General features: G+C 45.5%; 1 long non-coding RNA gene across 1 annotated transcript; it reads left to right on the top strand.

The window, feature by feature from the left end:
• The first annotated feature begins 15,262 nt into the window (after window positions 1–15,262).
• Window positions 15,263–17,350, top strand: LOC123586662. Its single transcript, XR_006706884.1, has 2 exons — window positions 15,263–15,373; window positions 16,667–17,350. It is a non-coding gene; the product is annotated as an uncharacterized LOC123586662 (long non-coding RNA).
• The last annotated feature ends 365 nt before the right edge of the window (window positions 17,351–17,715 follow it).

Below are 17,715 nucleotides of genomic sequence, written 5' to 3'. Positions count from 1 at the left end.
CTCTTGTAAGAGATAGAAGGGGAGAACAGCAGGGGTAAATTTGTGCATGAATAGAAGCGATTCTGATGCCTGGGTGAGAAAAAAATAAACCTATGGTTGGAACCCTCTGATGCTATACCCAAGGTTTTCCAGTGTGGCTTGCAGCATCTGGAGAAGGAAGAAAGGCATGTGTCTTGATTCTAACCTAAAGAAAACGGCCTCCAGTCGACTTCCAGACTTCCTATCCAAGACAATGTCTCCCCCATCCCCGTTCTCCAAACTGCAGCCCCTTCCCAAATCTGAGACGTGGGGGTTCCACAGGGAGTCTATGGATTGGCATATCAAGATGCCAGAAAATTTAAAAGCTGTATTCAAAATTCTATGCTTGTGTGAATACCTACATTTTTATGGGGGGGGGGGGAGAAGTTCAAAGATTTCATAAATTTCTTAAAGAAGCCCGTGTTCCCAAAGAGTGAAGAAACACTGTCATCCTTAGTAATCGGGCACTAGGGACCTTTGTGGTGTTCTCACTCTGCCCCAGCCTGGGTCCTCATCATGCACCTCCGGTACCTTTGGAACTGACTTTCCTAGTTCAGTGATCGATCAGTTAGCCTGCAGCCCACAGCTTCATGTACTGGCAGCACGGGAATAACCTGTGGGCTCACAGAACAGAGATACCTCACTCCCCCAGACCCACTGAGTGTGCAGGGCTGGACTCTGACTCCCACGCTCCGCTTGACTGCAAGCTCTTTGTCTTTTGCTACATCATACCCTCTGCCTTCAAATAAAAACCTCACGTGAGATGGCTCTGTGGAGTCTGGTGAATCCTTTCCGGTATCTGACACCTAGGCAAACCTCTGCAGAGTTTAATTCCTGGCCCTTGGGTTTAACTGTGTGATGAGCCTTGGCCAAAGGGATTTGAGTCACATCATGGTCATTGCCATGAGGACATGTTTGAGGTAGCCTGATGGAGGGTAAGTGATGAAAGGGGCAGATTGGTTGAGTCGGGCCAGTTGGCTCAGTCAAGGGCAGCCAAGCTCAGAACACGGCCAGCCGACCCTGCACATGCACCTAAGCCCCATCAAAATCAATACCACCTCCTAGCCGTACCCAACTGACCCAAACTCATGAGCAAAAAACGCTGATTGCTGTACGACCTGAGGATCTGAGGTTGTTATATAGCATTTCTAAGGCAATAGATAATTTATATAGAGGAGGTCGACACCAGCCAACTGGAGTATAGGGAGAGGTATGAAAGTGACTGCCAAAGAATCGCATCAATAGGGCCAGAGTACCTTGTCAAATGCCATATTAACAAAAGCCCACAGTGAGGCTCCTCCATGGAGTCCGGATCTCCAAGTGTGTAGGAGACCTTGTCCTTGGGGGATCCAGGCACCACCTTGGACAAAGGCTGCTGACAGATTCTGAGAACTTCCCAAGTGCCAAGCACGACTTTCACACACATTTGCCAACTTCTCTCGAGACAATTTACATGAATTTAGTATTTATGTATATTATTCATCCATAACAGATAACGTTACAAGCAAACTCAATTTCAAAGGATATATCATGAAAAGTCAATTCCTTTCCCACCAAGCGATACACGTTTCTGTCTTTTAGGACAGCTAATGCTGCTGGTTTCCACGTATCACTCCGGAGGGGGGCCAGTAGGCAATTCACTTCTCCTCCAAGTGCTGTGCTCTGCATGTACATAAAATTACAGAAGCCAGTGTGTTCGTCTTCACAGATCCGAAACCCCAGCGAGACTGGTTATGTGACTTTGCCAAACATCACACAAGGATTTGGTGTCGCGACTCCCCGCTTGCCAGACCCCACGGCTGACACGCAGCCTGTGGGGGACACAGTCATCTGCACGCTTCTTTCCTTCTTTCCCTTTGTCACAGGCAGAATGCCACCTGACATTAGAAAAAACAGAAAGCCACGCTAGCCAGAGTTCAAAGCTGTGTGTGGTGCCTCTGTCAAGAAAGGCCTGCTGTGCCATCCGTGAAACTCCCAGAGAATCCCTGTCCCTGTTGCAGCAAAAGTGTCCTCCCAGTTGGCAGGCTAAGAACTAGACGTCCACACCCCTGAGAGCCTTGCTCCTTTCCCATATTTGTACACGTGGATATGGTCACATATCCATTACCCTCATTCACGTACACGCATCTGCTCCATTGCTTGTTCTGTGTTCAGAAAGAAAGAAAGGCCAGAGTACATTTAACAGAACCAGGACGCTATGATGTAGGGTAGACAGCGCAGGCCTTGACTGGAGTATCAAAGGTCTTCTATCCTGGCTCTGTCCATTACCGGCCACGGGCTTGGGATCAAGAGGCTCAACTTGTCCAGGAATCAGTTTCTTCATCAATAAAATGGAAAGCATGATATATCTCCTCAACAAATGTATCAAGTGCTTGCTGTAGGTCAGGCCAGGTGCCTGTCACCGAGGATGCAAAAGCTATAAATACGGACACCAGCCCTTCCCCGCCAAAATGTACTGACCGGCAAAGAAGATGGAATTCTACAACTCAAGCCACCACAAAGCAAGGGGGCTGCTCTGGGGGGGGGCAGCGCGACGTGCTGGACAGGCAGAGCTCCCTGACCCAGCCTCGGGAGCCCTCCTGGAGAAAGGAGTGTGGCTTGCTCATTCAGCAACTACTTAGTGATTCGACAGCAATGGAAAGTATAAGCTCGCCGGAGGGCTCCTGGACAGGGTAACTTTTCGGTTGACTTAGTAACAGCTCCTTCACAGCCCGGCCTCTACTATCTAGGAAAGAAGCCAGGCCCCGCCACCGAGGGTCCTGTGAGTGAATCTCTTAAGAAACCATACTTCTCGGGGCGCCTGGGTGGCGCAGTCGGTTAAGCGTCCGACTTCAGCCAGGTCACGATCTCGCGGTCCGTGAGTTCGAGCCCCGCATCAGGCTCTGGGCTGATGGCTCAGAGCCTGGAGCCTGTTTCCGATTCTGTGTCTCCCTCTCTCTCTGCCCCTCCCCCGTTCATGCTCTGTCTCTCTCTGTCCCAAAAATAAATAAACGTTGAAAAAAAGAAAAAAAAAAAAAAAGAAACCATACTTCTCCATTGAGTCTATATTGGAGTGAGGGGATCTGGTACTCACCTCTCTCTTCTTTGTCCCGCTGCCCTCGAGAGCCTACAAAATCATAATTTAAAGTTCTATACTGGAAAAATGAGACTAAAGAACCAGAATCTCACGGCGCCTGGGTGGGGTGGGGGGCTCAGTTGGGTAAGCATCCGACTTCAGCTCAGGTCATGATCTCGATGTTCGTGAGTTCGAGCCCCACGTCGAGTTCTATGCTGACAGCTTGGAGCCTGGAGCCGGTTTCGGATTCTGTGTCTCCCTCTCTCTCTGCCCCTCCCCCACTCATGCTGTGTCTTTCTCTGTCTCTCAAAAACGAATAACCATTAAAGAATTTTTTTAAAAAAGAACCAGATGCTCAAACTGACAGCAAGCTGCCTTTGACGGAGTATTTCATTCCTTCCAAAGCGGACTCTGTTCATAACCACTACCACTGCCATAGTTTTGTTTCTTGGCCCTGCCTACCTCCTGAGCTGTACAGATCGATCCCAATTTTGTGCTTAAAATGGGAACGAGAACTGAGGATTTTTTTATTTAAAAATAGATTTTTAATATATAGGTGTCCTCAGAGGTTCCCAAGCAGATTCCAAAATAGAAACTGAGAAATGAGGATGCCAACTGTCAGAGTCTTTATATCCAGTGGCCAAGCCACATTTCCCTTTGTCCTTGTGCTGGTCCCCAGCCAAGTGTGACACAAATGAGGGCAATCCCTGTCTTAGAAACGAGAATCCACTGACATCGTAGATAATCTGTTCATCTCTCAGAAGAGAGGTAAACAATTTAAGCCATCATGTGAAAATATTAATTTTAAAAACAGCCCCCCTCTTATTATGAGCACCAGTGGAAAATCCCCAAGTGCAACACGGTATAGCCAAAAAATGATATTTTCCTTTTTTCATAGGAATAGATAGGACTTACAGACTGGACCCACTGTCCCTGTTAGGTGGGCACAGCCCCTGTGTCCCTTGCAAAAGGAAGAGCTCACATCACCTCCAAATGCTCTGCTAAAACTGTCAGTCTTCCCATCCCGACAACCAGGCACTAATTTTTTTTAAATAATGAAATTCTAGTTGTCTGTATTTTTAGACATGTGTGTCCCATTGATATGGTAGAAACATAGATCATAAACATGACACAGGAGGGCTCTGAGTGGAAATCAACACAGACCATGGTTTCTGTCCTATGAAAGGAATCAAAGGAGACAAAACCACCCTCTGTTTGCTGAAATGTATACCTGAAGGCACCTGTGGAAGCTTGAACTTAAGCCTGGGGGTGAAACTGTCCCTCATCCACCCCCCAACCCCCAAAGAAGCACTGTGTCTGCACCTCAGGGCTGTTGGAACGGCTGAGAAGCCCAAGTTTTGGCAGAAAGCCATCAGCCAGGGTGAGTGTGGGTAACGTGGGAAGTGGGGTGTGAGTAGCTTGCCTCTCGATTGAACATTTTATTTTCTAGAAAATAAAACATTTTGACCAGTTTTTGTCCCTGGAAGTTCTGAAACTTCCATCTCATTTAATTAAAATCATCAGAGCACGATTTAGCCTCCAAGAGAGGGGATATTCTTAATTTGGGGAAAACTTACAACAACTCTTGCTTCCACCCCCCCACCCCCCCACCGGGGGATGGGTGGAGGGAGAATTAATGTGCCTTTTCCCTGGGGGAAATTCCAGATGTAGGAAGGTAGTCCACAACTCCAGCTCATATTTTGTTCCTCTGCTGTTTGGCTTAAAGAGAAACTCCATTTCTTTTTTTTCCCCATAGAACTACTCTATTCTTTTTTTAAAAAAAAATGCTTATTTAGGGGCGCCTGGGTGGCGCAGTCGGTTAAGCGTCCGACTTCAGCCAGGTCATGATCTCGCGGTCCGTGAGTTCGAGCCCCGCGTCGGGCTCTGGGCTGATGGCTCAGAGCCTGGAGCCTGTTTCCGATTCTGTGTCTCCCTCTCTCTCTGCCCCTCCCCCGTTCATGCTGTGTCTCTCTCTGTCCCAAAAATAAATAAACGTTGAAAAAAAAAATTTTAAAAAAATGCTTATTTATTTTGAGAGAGAGAGAGCAACAGTGGGGGAGGGGGAGCATAGAGAGAGGGAGAGAGAGAATCCCAAGCAGGCTCTGTGCTGTCAGTGTAGAGCCCAACAAGGGGCTTGATCCCACAAACCATGAAATCACGACCTGAGCTGAGATCAAAAGTCAGACCCTTAACCCAACTGAGCCACCCAGGTGCCCCACCGTCTGCCAGCTTCTTCCCTGACACAGCCAAGCAGTCTCTTACTGTGGGCATAATGCAACTTTCAACAATGAAATAAACTGTGAACCTCAAACAGGAAACAATATAAGCAGTTAAAAAGCAGAATGGAAAGTTCCTGCCAGTTGGGAGAACTTGGGGCCCATCCTTTCTAGAGAAGGCTGTGTTTAAATGTCTAGCTTTGAAGATGACGTCCGTCATTTCTGTTAAAATGAAAAGGGTGGTAAGTGGCAGGGAGGAAGGAGCTCCAAATGTGTCATCTTTGGAAAGACCACCTTGCTTGCTCATTTCCCTGCCATTTGGGAAAGCTATTATGGGCTTTTTTGTGAGACATTTAAAACCTCTTCGGTAATGTTTCTGAAATTCCTCAAATTTGCCCCAATTAAATTGTCAGAAGGAGAGATGTACCTGACAAATGTCTTCTAGTGGGCAATCCTTTGACAACCCAGCATTTGGCATCTCCGCGTGCTCACGGACTTGGGAAGCGGAAGTGAGGGAAGGTGGGAGGGCCTCAGCCTTGACAGAAGATCCCAGAGCCGGAAGAGCAGTATCATCAGTATGCAGGCTTCCAATGCATGAACATCCATTTGGTTCTCAGGGGCTCCCTATAAAACTATTGAAGGTTTTGCAGTAAGGCAAGGGCTCCAGCCCCCAAATCCACGTGTGACCAGTGGAAAGTAAACTGAAGAGAAGAAGAGTCATTTCCTCCTGGAGCTGTCACGAGGATTGAGTGGGATCGTTTGCATCAGGCACTTAGAGAGGCCGTGGCTCCACATTTCCCTGCACTGGGAAGACGCTGCATCCCAGGATTTTGCTTCTCTTGTTCTCAGTTCTTCTGGTGGCCAAATGTGAAGCAGGGGGCAGTCTGCCCCACAGGAGCTAAGTGTCTGACTATGGACCCAAGTCTCTGCAAAGTTTAGGCTCGCTGAAGGTCATAGGAGGCCTTGTTTCAAACTCCAACACAGCCATATCGTTAATAAACGTAGCTTATTACATTGTTAATTTATTAATTTGTTCATGTATAATTACTTATATTTAAAGTGTGTACATATAATTATGTATAATGATCAATTTATTAATTTATTACTAAGGACATAAATTATCAATTTATTACTGAATAAATGTAATTCTTTCTCTTTTGATCTGATTCCTTCAGTCAGTCTGCAACTGGTTAAGACTCATGGGATGAAGGGAGACTGAGTCATTGAACATCACCCAACATACAACTTCTATACAGGTGGTAGAGGATAGGTAAGCCACCTAGCCAGCCCAAAGGGACCCTACAGAGAACCTCAGAATCCCCTTCATGCCACCATTCCATAATCCAGTAAGTCATTCTTTCCCCACTCTTCCTTAAAAAGCAACACTTTCCAGTCTTATTACAACAAAAAATAATTTCTTTTGAACATTTATTTTGCCACGATCAGGAGATTGGACACTTATTTGCCACCACCATGAGGCTACTGCAGTAAACACAAAGAGGAATCCGATATAGTCCCTGTCACCAGGAAGCATGCCACAAGTGAAGGAGACAGGGTGTAAACAATTAATACGATACACTCTGCATTCACAGTTACAAGTATCATGTGACATGCCCTTCATCCCACTATCACCAGCAATGTGGCCTTGGACAAGTTAATTGACCTCTTTGGGATTCCCCTTCATCACCTGATGGATTGATATACTATTCTCCTTTCATGATATGGTTAGAGACGGTATCTGTTAATAACGTCAATACCAATGCCACTGTCCAGTGAGTGGGATTTGAGAGCTTTCTAAAGAAGGTAGATGGGGTTACCCATCCATATGCAGTTTAACCAGCATGTACCTGCCTAGAGCCAGACAGGAGATCCTGGGTCTAGGCTCACTGATTTTATAGGAGATAAGATGCCTGATCCTTAAAACTATTTAATGAGAGCTACTGATGTGGAGGGCCCTATAAAAATCAAACTTGGGTCAGAAATAGGTACAAAGAAAGAGCCTTGAATTTTTTTAAAAAAAGTAGCTGCCGTTTGTTATGGGAGAAAAATATCAACAATAGACAAGGTGTGGGTACACAGAATCTCTCTCGTTGTGCATGATCTAAAATGAAGGCTCCATGTTATGAACTGCACTGACACCCAGTGAAACCAAGAAAGCCTCAAATGGCCTGCTGCTCTCCGCCTTGCTTCCATGGATAACCCTCCCTATCAAAGGGCCCAGATGAAGCTCCTGCCTATACCTGAGTAGGACGTCCCAGTTCACTGCCAGCCTTCCAAAGTATTCAAACAAGCTAAGGACATCCTCCCACGCAGTCCAGGAGACACCTCACCCTCTCGATACTACAAAGGCTGCTTCGCACAGCCCCTGGTCGTTTGCTCCCTTATCAAACGTAATCTTTGTGGTTTGTGATGTGTCTTGCATACATGTGATAGCCTCCCCCCGAGGCTGCAAGTACATGTGATTAATAAGCCGCCCTTGATCTCATCTGTCCGGTATCAGATGTCCCGTATCTCTGGGATGGGGATCCCTCCCTCACCAATGGAGTATGTAGGACACAACTAACACAATTGTGTTACTATCTCTGACAGTTTTGTCTGCATTTCTTGCCATTCCCTGCCTCCAAATCTATTTTTTTCCTTCAAAATCTAAATGAGTTCCTGATTTTTAAAAAATGAGACAAAGACTTAACATAATTTTGATCCAGATAATCAGGAGATAAAAATGAGTGCTGCAAAAATGGGGACATGGAGATCCCCCGTTGCAACGGAACCTATTTGCCCAGGTGAATTCAAGCAAATGTGTTTGCAAATATCAAATATTTTAGTGTATCGCCAATAAAAGCTCCTTTTTCCACACACACACACACACACACACACACACACACAAACACTTTTAAAAGATTCTCAGATGCTTGGGATTTAATACAATTTTTGAAAGAACATTCTATCAACTATTTCACATAGCATCATATGGAATTTGGGCTTTATTTCCATTCTTAATTGATCATGCTGGGGGAAAAACATCTACCCTTCTAGACCTGAGAGTTTTCTTCCCCAGATGTAGAGTGGTGGTTGCTATACTCTTTTCGGCCAGCATTCTACTGAGTACCAGCATCTGATCTAACTGAAAAGTTCACCTGGATTTTCCAAGTACAATGTGACTCTGGTTTTCCTAAGGCAAGGTTAGAGAGACAAAGAGGGATTAGGTGTACTACCACTGATACCTGGTCTTTCCTACAGGTATGCATTGCTTGCAGGCAATGCCGGATAGAGTCTAGGATATGTTAAACTAATCAACAAGCACAACCCCTAAGAGTGAAAATAGGATCTGACAGTGAGGGAAGAGCAGGCCTGGATCTTTCGCTGTCCGTGGTCCTTATTGGCGAGGCGATAACCGTCCTGTTAGGTTGATCCTGGGAGAGATACACTTTTCATTTTATTCCCAGGATCAGTGGATGTGACCCAAGTAACATGATTTGATTGAAGCAAAGTCGTAAGTGTAACTATTTTAGTTACCTTAAGTAGTTTCTGATGCAGTTATAATAACACTATGTTTTCTTTCATTTTTATTTTGAAAAAAGATCTGAGTCTCAATCCCATAGATGGTTACAAGGAACATGTTCTCCGCAGGTCTCCTCCTCAGGCCCAAGGACTCAATGGGTGCTTTCTCAATTCAAAGAAGTCATCTCTATTCACAACTCACTAAATAAATAAGACAAAGTCATCCTGGTCAATCTATGCAACTGCCCAATCTGTGGTCTCTGTGATCAACCACACGTCATCATTGGAAACATGCAGTACTGACATTTGATGGGAAGGCATTCTACCCTCTGCAGTGAGGCTGTGCTGTCCCTGACAGTTCTATCTCCTTCATTTGGAGTGGGTGGAGGACCACCTTCCATTCCCTGCTGTGCTCCACTGCAGAACAACTCACAGCGGGAGTAATTACAATGGTCCCACACTCTACTTGCTGTGGAAGATTATCCCTCATCAGCAGAAGGAGAAGTGCATCTGACCTTTTTGGGCATAGGGCCCTCCTTGCTGATGCCCCTGGAATGTCAGTTTTGCCTATCCCCAACTCAGACACTGGTAACCCCTGACCCAGGTTCTGCCTGTCTCACTTGGCATTCACACATTGACCTTTGGTATTCTAGATGACAAGGCACATTCCTCAGAAGGAAACATCAGAGCTCCTTCTCTCTCCAGGGAAAACATAAACAGGCAAATCATCCTAGGACCTTGGATATGTAAATCAGTTGGTTTTGACATGAATGCCCTGACAGGCTAAGACAAAGGATGCTTAATTTGGCCCCATGCCCATGGGACAATCTCCATTCTTCAGAGCTCTGTTCATGCCAAAATCACTGTGACTACATCTCAAACTTCTGTAGCCCACAGAGGAGCAGGTCACATGGCAAAAATCCATCAGAGTCCCAGAGAGTCCCTGGAGGAAGCTGGGGACAAACTTCTGAAAAAGATGACTGTCCCCAAGAGGACAAAGCAAACAATAATATCTCAATTTCCATATTTCTGTAAGTTTCTAACTCAGTCCAACAAGAACCTCTCCCCAAATGTACATGTCTGTCATTTTATAATGGAAACCCATAGTAAAACATGATCTACTTGATAGAGATTTGCTGGGATGTTTTGAATTCATAAAATAAAACATGGTATTCTTTTAAATATGTCTCATGGATTGTCAATACATTCTACTAAACACTATATTCTCTGCATTGTCTCCACTGTTTTGGGCTCCAACTAACGATAAAATATTGGAAGCCAGAAACCTCAACCATTTCAGTTTTCTTCTCTGAGGAAACTGCTATCTTGACTGCATTAATGTGGATGACCTTTGGTAAATATGGATTGAGTCAAATGAAATTGAAGGACAGCCTCTCTCCATGTGTAATTTCGGAATTAAAAACACTGTCCACGTGGTGAACTGGAGGGGGGGGGGGTGCATTTCCAGGGACTCAAGGGCAGCTTGAGAAGAGTGAATCTTATCCCTTGTGAGTTCAGCAATTGAATAGCTGTACTAATATGGCATAAGGGGAGTAATGTGAGACAGGAGAGCTCGTCCTAACACAGAGCACTGGATCGGTCGGGGTCTCACTTTCCTGTCATCTGTCACTTGATTCCATTAAAGCTTGGATACAACTGAGATCTGGACATCTCCCTGCAGATATACTAGGGCCACATCATTCTTAGTATGTTTAAGACTTAGCCTGACATCTGAATACCCAAATCCCTTCCCCTTCCCCCACATTGGTTCACTTTGGGCTGATATTCACCACAGGATCTTCCTATTACTCACCCATTCTGTTCCCTCCATCCATACACAAATCCCAGCACTGAAAAACATATCAGTGGTTTCTCAGTGCCAACAAGACAGTCAGCATCATGACCTACAGATCCCCCCTAAACAAGGGTCGGCCTACCTTCTCAGCCTCACCTTCATCCTGTTGCTTATATACACATCACACATAACACAGGACATCCCTACAGGGCAGCAGGCCCCTTCACACGTGTCTAACTTGATTCCTTGACAGGGATGCTCTCACGGCAATTATCTATCTGGCAAATCTCAGCTCATCTTTCACAACAACAAAAGAATTACCTTGGGGAAGATGCCCGTCTCATACTTCCCAGGCAAAAAAGGCACTCTACTCACACAGTCCCATCTAGATTCCTCTGTCGCTGTGCTGGTTGCATGGCTTGACACTTTCCCCGGGCAGAGCATTTATTGCTTTCCTTTTCACCTCAGTCCACCGCAAGATCTCTGAGGACATTTTTGTTTCATTCTTGTATATTCTCTCTTCCGCTTTCAGTCTATCAAGTGTCTGTTGTTTGGATCCTATACGCCTCACTTGGAATCAATGTGTTCCTAATCTTGCTCTCTGTCATCTACCAACAGGGAGTCAAGTCATGAATTCCAGTTTCCTCATCTCTGAAATGAACTCACAAATGTCACTCAATATTGTATGAAGGGGTGCCTGGGTGGCTCAGTCAAGCGTCCAACTTCCGCTGAGGTCATGATCTCACAGTTCGTGAGTTCAAACCCCACATCGGGCTCTCTGCTGTCAACGTGCAGCCCACTTCGGATCCTCTGTCTCCCTCTCTCTCTGACCCCACCCTGTGCCTGCTCGCTCTCTCTCTCTCTCTCAAAAATAAATAAGCATAAAAAAGAATATTGCAATGAAAACAGAAAATTAATTAATAGAAAATAACTTTAATAAGGTGTCTACCATGATGTCTTATGATTGTAAATGTTTAGCATTTTATTAAATTATTCAACAAATATTTATGAAGTGTATACTTTGAGCCAGGAAATGCGAAACATTAAAGAAATGCAGACCCAGGTCATGACCTCACTGGGTCATGGAAGTGAGGAAGAGACAGATGCTAATTAAATCAACACACACACACACACACACACACACACACACACACACACCTGTAAAAGAGATACTATCTTAGAATAAATCATAATAGAGCCAATCTAGACCAGTTTAGGGTCAGAGAAGGCTTCCCCATGGAAACTGGTGGCTGAAGTATAAATAAAATTTCACTAAGCACAGTTGGAAGGAACACGACATTCTTTTTCTCTCCTGTTCTGCTTCCTATTTCTTATGATGCCGCAGAAGGCATCATGGGGCCTTCACGCCCCACGCTCTAGACTAGCTCTGTCCAGCAGAACACTGGGATGGTGGAAATGCTCTAACCGCACAGCCCTGGGACAGAAACCACTAGCTCTTCATGGCTACTGGGCCCTTGAAACATGACTGATGAAACTGAGGAATTGATATTTTAACTAATTGAAGTTTAGGCGGCAAAAGCCACATGAGGTTACCATCTCAGACCCTATTTCCATATTTAACCTCAGAGTCAGCGGATTCAAGACAGCTACTAACACACACTAACTTCGGTCTATCTTCAGGAAACAATGTCAGAAAGGCATCCTGGTATCTTTTTTTTTTTTTTACATTTATTTATTTTTGAGAGACAGAGACAGCGTGAGCGGGGCGGGGGGGGTGCAGAGAGAGAGGGAGACACAGAATCTGAAACGGGCTCCAGGCTCCGAGCTGTCAGCACAGAGCCCGACGTGGGGCTCGAACTCACAGACCGTGAGATCATGACCTGAGCCGAAGTCGGACACTTAACTGACTGAGCCACCCAGGTGCCCTGCGTCTTTTATTTAGAGTGACAGTGATATACACTGACTCAAATCTATCTTAACTAATCCATTTGTGTGGAACGAGTTGCCCCGCCAGAGCATGGGATTACCCTCAAGACATCTCATCAAGAATATCAAATATATCACTAAGCTTTCCATTACACAAGCATTAAAATGCAGCTAGTCCTTCCCTTTTCCTCTAAATCACTATCCACTGGAACCCACTCAGTTAACAGTCAGTAACTATTTTCTATTTGCAGGGTTCTGGAATAAGTATTGAGGATGAAAAATAAAGAAGCCGATGTCTCTGTCCTCAAAAGGCTTATTAGTAGTAGTAGGAACAAAGATGAGCAAATTCAATCAGAGCTTTGGGGGTGTGGTTAAAAGGACTGTCTGGCGGGGGGCACTGCACAAAAAAAAAGGCATGCAGGGATCAGGATATAAGGGTCAGTCCCTGGCATTTTATTTTCAGTTTAGAAAGTTTGCAATGCTGGCATCATGGAGGGAAGAGGGAATAGGACAGCAGGACTGTTAGGGGTTGAAGCACTGTCAGGGGGCAGGGAAGATACGAATAAGCCTGGACCAGGGGGCAGGGACAGTAGGACTTCAGGGAGGAAGACCAATCTGGGAGATGTTTCAGAAGCAGCAGACCCATCTTGTGGAGAGAAAAATAAAGGAGGAGTCTGGAATGACTCCCAAGTTTCTGTTTTGGTGATGGATGAACAATGGTATCTTGCAAAATCTCTTACACACGAGGAGACAGTGTAGAGGGGGAAGAGTATGAGTGCCTGGGGAACTTTCAGACCTAAATTTTGTTCTGCAGATGGGTGGAAAGCGTGTGTGTGTGTGTGTGTGTGTGTGTGTGTGTGTGTGTGTGTGTCTGCATGTGTGCACATGCACGCACGTGTACGTGTATCAAGAAATAGAGACTGATTGATCGATGTTCCCTCCAGAACAGTGTTCTCAGCTCTCAACAAGGAGCAATTCTGCCCTTCAGGGGACATCAGGCAATGTCCAGAGATGTTTCATCTGAACGGAGTGCTATTACATCTAGTAGGTAGAGCCGAGGATGCCGCAAAACATCCCACGCTGCACAACAAAGACTTGTCCCGCCCAAATGTCCACAGTACTGAGGCTGGGGAACGTCGTGCTACAACACAAATCAGACAGCTGAATGAATGCCAACCTTGGGCTAAGACATCCCCGAATTAGATCTCACATCTACCACCCAGTTGCTGCATGACTTTGAAAATGTGATTTCTCTTCCATGACCCTCAGTTTCTATATGAGGAAAATCAGAGACAACGTCACTGTTACAAATATTACATGAAACTATGCACATAAAATTGTTGGGCTCAAAAGAGGTATTTATCAAATGTCTCCTTTCTTTTCCTTATATTTAAAAACCATGGGCACTGGGGTGGCTCAGTCAGTTAAGCGTTCGACTCTTGATTTTGGCTCAGCTCATGATCTCACGGTCATGAGATCAAGCCTGGCATCCATGCTGGGCATGGAGACTGCTCAGGATTCGCCATCTCTCTCCCTTTCCCTCTCTCCTCTGCCCCTCCTCCACGCATACATGCACACACATACACTCTCTCTCTCAAAAACAAATAAATAAATAAATAAAAATAAAGCATCATTAACTTTTTTCTGTGGTTGTGTGTTCGCCTGTAGAAACTAGTCCTGGCACAGAAGTCTACAGTGAGGCTGGTGCAACTCCCCCGGAGCCTCCTGTGCTCTCCTAAACACACCTTTCCCTGTCGTGATGCCGACCATCAGGACCTTGTCAACTTCATTCTACTGTCACTGCCAGGTCTCTTTTCTGTGTCACATGCTGGTGGCAGGAGGCTCAGCCTAGGTCCCCCTGTCCTCTCAGCCCACACGCTCTCTGGAGATTCTTCCATGGACTCCCCTGGCTTTCCGTGTCATCTATTTGCAAACTTCTGGGTGATAGAAACAGCCGGCTGTCTCCTGCGTACCCAACCCATCCTCTTATTTACAACAGAATCCTGATTTTATTCAGATTGGCAATATAGTCAAATTTTAACCTGTTTCTGAGCCTCCTTTGGAGATGGGCATGAGCTTCCAGAAAACCCCCGTTATCTCTCTTGTCCTTCTTCCCCAGCACACTTCCCACCTGGGACACAGTAAGACGGCTGGATCTCCGGAAAGCATCTCTGAACAGAACACCAGCTTAGTGGCTGAAACTCCTTAATAAGATTTATGGAGAAGAAAGGAGGAGTTTGGGGCCTTGATGAACTGAGCCACTAAACCAGCTCTAAGTTCCTACCCTTGGGCATTTTTCAATGTGGGCAAACAGTGTAAGCCCCCCTTTTGTTTAAATTGTTACGTTCATCTTTGTCACTAATAGCCAATCGTGATTTGTCATTGATACAGGCTCTCAGTTGTAGAACTACAGTCTGAAACATCCAGACTTACAGATTTTTACATGAAATACACCCCAGACACAAAATATGGACAAAAGGAAGCTCTTCCTTTCTTCCTGAAGACATGCTTCTCTGCAGTCTCCCCGTTGTGGCAAACTCTGCCCATCTTCTTTACCTTAGTTCGACCAGCAACGCCACGACATCTCATTCCTCATCCAAAGTTCATCCTGTACTGTCCGGTGTCCCTTTGTTGTCCCTTGTACAATCTTGTCCAAGCCATCATTCCCTTCTCTGGACTACTGTGACAGCCCCTCACCATTTCCACTTCTGCAATCTCCATGGAGCAGCCAAAGTGATTTCAACAAACACATGGGTTTATTACATCATCTCCTGGCTCACAGCCCTTCAGGGGGCCTTTGCTCTGTAGGTACCAGCCCTAACTGACGGGAGCTCCCCAAATATACATCCAAGACGTCCCTTCCAATGGCTCACCCTCCACCATGGCCCAGACACATTAGAGGTGCTTTGTCTGCTTAAATGCTAAAAACTCTTACTCAACATGTGCTGGTGTATTTGTTCTAGCCATCCTCCTTCCAGAAATATTCCCCCCTCTGATCTTTGTGTGCCCAGCTCCTACTTGTTAACCAGAACTGAGCTGAAATGTTATCTCCTCTGGGAGCACTCCCTGACCTCTTATCTAAAATAGCCACCAGTTACTTCCTATTCGATATCCTATTTTAATTCCCTGCCCAACACTCATTAATTAATACCTTATTTATTTATTTAACTTCTTTAATATTTTTATTTCTCCCCTGAACGTAAGCTCCATCATGTCAGGGACTCTGTCTCCCGCCTTGGCCCATGGGTCCCTATCTTCTAGAAAGGGGCTATCACTCCGATGGCACCACACAAATAAATGGTTTTGGGTGAAAGGCATGAGCGTAATCGTCCATCACTTTAGCCCTCCCTCTGCCTCTCTGAATCAGTAGTTAAACAGGTGGGGCTCTCGAGTTCCTTCTCCCCAGCGAGATCTCAAGCTTTTAGGGCTATGGCAGTCCTTTGTGCTCGTGTGAGCCCTGAGCACATCACATAGTCCCTGAACCCCACCGGCTTCTACAACCCGGCCACACACGGCTCACCACTGCCCAACCCAAGCACGCCTGGCTCCCTCATGCTCCTCCCGTCCTCACACGCTGTCCTCACTGCCCGGGCTGCCCTTCTCTTTCCATCCCACATGTAGTCTCCCCACTTGTCCTTCAAAACTCATTTCCAACATCAGCCAAACCTCCCCACCTGCCTGCAGCAAGGCACTCACTGGCTTCTTTCATTCAAATGACACTTTGCATAGTCTCATGTTTTTTCTCACCACAGTGATTATGCACCTTTTTCATATGCTTGTCTGCTTCTCTAGCCTGATTGTAAGCTCTGTGACAGCGGAGACCACACCCCACCCATTTCTGTTCCCCTCACCTTCTGTAACAATCTTTGTCACATGGTCTCAATACCTCCTGTGGAATGTTCTCAGATGCTGATGCTCTGGTTATTTTTATAGGTGTTCATGGAAAGAATGGTAGTCTTTTTTTCCCTAAATATATTGTCACTGATTATTTTAACAGTATCTTATTTATCCAAGTCTAGTTTTCTGACATATCCATTTACCCCCAAATTCATTTTCCCCCCTGCCTTAGAGGTTCCATTTCCAGGTTAAGGATGGTGAGTGAGGGAAAGAGACAGAGTTGCTCTTCATTTTTCTTTCTTTCTTTATTCCTTCCTTCCTTCCTTTCTTTTTTCTTTCTTTCTTTCTTTCTTTCAGCCATAAAACTCAGAATGAATTACGATTCCATGAGGTACAGATGAGAAAAATGAATCACGTATGCTTCACAGGAAGTGACTTCATCATTTCCAACAAGTGGCCATGGAAGTAGAGTTTGCCATCACTGGCTGAAAAGATGTCTGTCACAAAAGAGAGCTGCGCCCAACTGAGGCCACCAGGCCACATCTCAGAGCCTTCTTTTCCCCATACTTGAGAACCCCCACTTCTGAGGCCAGATGACTTCAGGGTTATATTGTTTGACCCCCTCAGGAACAGAGAAGGTGCCCAAGGAGGGGGAGAGGACCCACTAAAGTTCATTAGAATTGAAGTTATGTAGGATGATTGGCTGGCTCGGTATATCTGTGGTGGGTTCTGAACCGGATCTCAGCCCCCTGTGCCCTCCAGTGCCCTTCCCACGGCACCAGCCCACTTCCTCATCCTCTAAGAGTCATGTCTCCATAGCTTCCTGCACTTCCTTCCTCAACAGCCTCACCGAACCTCTACTAGAGTGTGGGTTACTCCTCCAGTGTTCCTTCTTCCATGCTAGACTGTAAGCTCTCCAAGAATAGAAATGGTATGTATTCTTCTCTGTATCCTTCATTTCTAGCACATTGTCTGTCTCGAGAAGACATTCAAAGACTATCTGTTGGATGCATGCAGAAACAATAAATAAGGCTCATCGTCTCTCTCTCTTCCTTTTCTAATAGAAGACTCAAATTTCCTATAAATTCCCACACAGAACAATGTGTAAAAGCTTCAGCATCCCAGGGACTGTCCAAATATCTCCAGCTATAACCTTCTATTTAACTAGGACTGTTATTATTATTATCTATATACAGTGTGCCTGAGGTCCTAAGAACAGAGAGATACTCTTTGGAAGCCAGAAGTCACCTGAGAAAACCACCATTTTGATGACTTTTCTCCAAATGTACCCAAAGGCCTGGGTTCCTGTCATGTGATGTTTTTCCCTCCTTCTTAAGGGAAGAGAAGATATTAATAAAGATCACTATTCTCAAGCAAGGCAGACCAAATTCACAAGGATCTTTCCC

This window comes from Leopardus geoffroyi, chromosome C3 (genome assembly GCF_018350155.1).
Source record: "Leopardus geoffroyi isolate Oge1 chromosome C3, O.geoffroyi_Oge1_pat1.0, whole genome shotgun sequence".
NCBI classification, from domain to species: Eukaryota; Metazoa; Chordata; class Mammalia; order Carnivora; family Felidae; genus Leopardus; species Leopardus geoffroyi.
Note: the sequence above shows the minus strand (reverse complement) of the source record. Positions and strands in the feature narration are given on the sequence as shown.